This window comes from Lathyrus oleraceus, chromosome 3 (assembly GCF_024323335.1).
Source record: "Lathyrus oleraceus cultivar Zhongwan6 chromosome 3, CAAS_Psat_ZW6_1.0, whole genome shotgun sequence".
NCBI classification, from domain to species: domain Eukaryota; kingdom Viridiplantae; phylum Streptophyta; class Magnoliopsida; order Fabales; family Fabaceae; genus Lathyrus; species Lathyrus oleraceus.
In genome coordinates this window covers 277,643,545-277,647,767 of record NC_066581.1, presented here as the reverse complement: position 1 = coordinate 277,647,767, position 4,223 = coordinate 277,643,545, and the positions used below count along the sequence as shown (strand labels likewise).

Genomic DNA, 4,223 nt, shown 5'->3' with positions numbered 1-4,223 from the left:
AGAGTTTGGTTTGAACTCTGAATCACAAATTTGAATTACAATTTAGGTTTTGCCATTACAAAAAAATGTTTACATAACCATTTCAAATCATACATTTCAAGACATTTCCCATACATCAACCATGCCATGACCATTCATTCAATCATTCTATTTCCAACCATGTACAAATTTCAACTCAAATCATCTCTCATTACATCATGAACCATTCAAATTTCAAAACAACTTAACAATCACATTCCAATTCAACGGATTCAAATTACAAGCCAATTCCAATTCAATTGAATTCAATTCATACACATTTTACATTTCAACACCTAAACCAATTCAAATTTACAAACCACAAACCATGCCATTAATTCTAATTACAACATAATAATACATAACCCTACATTCAAACCAATACAATGTCAATTTCAAAATTACAAAAAAATCCAACCATTAACAATCCTAAGTTCCAAGTCATTTTTCAACATCACCATACAATACGTCAATAACATGTCCTAGCATTCACATCCCACAATAGCTCCATGATTAACATGTCCAAGCATCAAATTTCCACAAGCAAGCCAATGATCACAACCCTACATAACAGTCATAACAAAGCAACATTAAATCACCTGCATCATACATAACAAAGGCCCTGCATAAAAAAATCACAACGAAACCAATTTATTATAATCCTGCATTTTTTCTAACAGCAACTTTCACAAACAGTTCACCTGCATTCTGTTCTTAACTTGCAAAATGAAATCGACAAAACCTTCAGAACTATTCAATTAACCACTCTCTTTAGATTTTTAAACTAACAACTTCCAACTACAACTAACTTCACATATCTAACCATTCATCCATAACATTAATAAACTAACACCAATCACTAGCATTGCAGTTAACAATATTTTACAGCGTATCAGTAGATCACTAATAGAACAATTAGAATAACAACATTTCATAATTTTCATTTAATTGAATCAGAGCCTAATAGAAATTTAATCCACACAAACTTCTAATAGATTTGACTGCATACAGAGTTTCATCCAACATAGCAATGCATTTCCAATTAACAGAACAACAATTAACTAATAACTAGCAATAGGCAAAAACAGAATGTTGCAGCCATAGCATGATTTCAATCCAAGCATATCATTCAGCAGTAACAAACTAACAGTCTGAGCATTTTTCACAAAAATTGACTTTTTCCCAACTAAACATTTCTTTTCAATAACAAAGGTGGCACAACTCATCTTCACCTCATAACTGAGATTAAACTGAAAACATTCTAACTAATAACTGAAATCCAAAATCACTAACTTCTAAACTAATTTCCAACTAACATATAAACTCTAACAAACTATTGAATTTCTAACTGATAAGTGAATTTTAGGATGAACTTCATGTGAGTTTCGTAACAGAATAGGGGTCCAATAAATCATTGTTCATCACTCTTCATCCAGTCACAATTCACGGAAAAAATTACAGCACAAATCAAACACTCCACTCTCAATCTCTCTCCGCAACTCTCAGAGAATCCCAACCTCGCCGCATTTCTCACAACCATTCATCACAAAATCAATGAGTACACGATAGCGCAGAGGAATTTGAAAGAAGAAAGCAAGTCGAAGTGGGGGAAGGATAAGATTCCATACCTGGTTGCATCAATGCTTCAATCCGGTGAGTTTTCTTGATTTCAATTCCATGCTCTTCACTTGACGCGTCATAATCTGAAGAAGAAGAAGAAGTTGAGGATGAACACAATCCAGACGTGAATCCGGAAAGTTGAAGTTGTGAATCGCGTTGTCGTTGCAGCTTTTTTACATAAGCGTTTTTTCGTTTTCTCCGTTTATGTTTGTTGAGCATCAAAAGCCTTCGATTATTGCTGATAGAAAAAATTGATTAAGGTAGGATAGGGTTACACAACATGCAGAGGGAAAAAAATTCACCCTTTGCAGGCTCATGTTACCTATAGCCTGGTTGATGTGGAGGTGTGAGCTTTTGGGGCTCATGTATCTCCGCCTTCTTCTTCCCGTAGGAGACGGGTGTCACCTACTTATGCATCCTTGCCTCCATCTTCCTATAGGTGACAGATTTCAGTTGTTCTGACATCCGAGATAAAAGAGGTACCTCATACACTAAATGTACCCTATGTGCAGGAGGCGGTAGAGGTACCTAAGGCACCCCAGGCCCAGGAGGAAGTAAAGACACCCCAAGCACCACAAGGGGTTGGATAAGGCTCATCAGACTTGTCAGTGCTGCCCCTTTATCCGAACTGTATTGCAAGACATATTTGGAACGAAGAGGTAAAATTTAGTTGGATTCATTCTTTTCAAATTATGTTTGTTATAATATTTAAAGTTTTTGACGATGAATTGTTTTTCTGCAGGACCGTGATCCGCTAAAATTCATCAACCATGGGAGGAAGATTACTAGCGTATAAGAGTCTAACGAGCAGTGGTTTCAGGATGTTTTGCAATTATCTGGGATGAGAGACTTGTGCAAGATCGGTTATGTTACAGTTAACCATGGTATGCTTAATGTGTTTGTAGAGAAATGGCACACTGAGACGTCATCATTTCATCTATCACATGGTGAGATGTTTATCACCTTAAACGATGTCTCGTGTCTGTTGCATTTTCTGGTTAGGGGGAAACTCTTAGATCATGGGAAGATTAACAGAGATGATGCCCCTAAAGTTGATGGTAGACTATCAGGGAGTTGATCCAGAGGCTTCCATGAATGGGTTTGAATCCACCTGAAGGGCTCATGCGAGGTTTCGATTCCTAGATAAGGTGTATACATATGAGCTACTTAGAGTAGAGCATGTTATTGGTGATGATGAGCAGGTTACGCAGCTGTATACGTGCGTTTTCGACGCCATGAGATTTGGTGTAAGAAATGATTTTTTCGACAAATGGTGACATGGGTTGAAACGATTTGATTAATAAGTATGGTTCGACACTTCGACAAAATGGAAGTTTCGTCATTTCGACAAAGATGTTTGCACCTAGGAAAAGCACTTTTGACAGATAGGGAGAACATTGCAGTATGTTGATAATTCGACAAAAATCCTGAAGGAAGACGTCATTTCGACTTAAAAGTAAATTTGAATTTAAAAGGTTGTGACGTTTGGCAGAAGACGCGTGGAAGCATCTGGCGAAAGGAGGAGAGCCATGTGTCATAGTTTTAGGATTTAGTCGTTAATAACAGTTATGTTATTTGTGTATATATAGGGTAGTTATTATCTAAAAAAGGGTGTGAAGAATTACTTATACAAAATTCCTGAAAACACTCAAAGTACCCGTGTGAGAGAAAAGAGTCATATTTGGAAAATGTATGTGTAAACAAACACCAATTCCTTCAAAGTTTATTTTATAAAGTTCAAAGTTCTTTACAAATCTCTTTTATGTTTTCCAGTCATTTATCTTTCTGCACTTTATCCTTTTCGACACTTTACATCTCGTCAGTTATTTTCCGCCATTTACTTTATCTTGTTAAATTTACATCCACTTAACATTGTAATCAACATATTTCGACGTAAAACACTTAGAGAACAGAAATGAAAGATATGAAAGTGATTTTAGACATCTTCAAGACCATCTAGATTTTGCACATGTCCTAGGATTTGTGTGGTTGATCCTGCAAGTGACCCAATTCTACAAGTTTTGGTAAACCAGAGGTTGTTCGCCAAAATTCACAGCGAACAAATTGGCACGCCCAGTGGGACTGTGCAAAAAATTTTAGAAAGTTAGATAATCGCTAGTCAAAATCTGTCCTTCATTTGTATGAGACTGAGAAGCGGTAAATTAGCCGTATCCGAAGTAGAAATACCTAAAAGAACAAGAGTAAGGAAAATGGCGAACCAGCCAAATAATCCTAACGAATCCATCCCAGTAGCTAACCCTGTCCCTTCGACAGAAGGCAATATAGGATCGGTCCCTGTGTCAGAGGTTGTACCTTCGTCAGCGGGGTCGATACCAGCGGTTTCGATGTCACAAAACGCGCCTAGTTCGTCCTTCAGGGCACAACAAATGCCCATTGGGACAACCCCCCCTGTGGGAAACACTTCTAGGCCTTTTATAACGAATTTCACCATGCCTCCGCCTGGTAGGGAACAACCCTTCGGAATGCCAACTTCGGTGATGGCAAATTTACATAACTCCCCGTTAATATATTCAGACTCGATGGCCAACGTGTCTTCACCCTTACAAGGGTCAGGATATGGTGGA

The 4,223-nt window shown here is 37.5% G+C and overlaps 1 long non-coding RNA gene across 2 annotated transcripts; it reads right to left on the bottom strand.

Annotated features, from left to right (window-relative positions):
• Positions 1–211: 211 nt before the first annotated feature.
• On the bottom strand, positions 212–2,298 carry LOC127126997 (uncharacterized). Of its 2 annotated transcripts, XR_007805184.1 has the most exons (3): positions 1,961–2,202; positions 1,647–1,876; positions 212–581 (listed from the first exon to the last, which is right to left on the bottom strand). It is a non-coding gene; the product is annotated as an uncharacterized LOC127126997 (long non-coding RNA). The 2 variants fall into 2 exon arrangements; XR_007805183.1 differs by having other exon boundaries at positions 1,647–2,298.
• Positions 2,299–4,223: the final 1,925 nt, after the last annotated feature.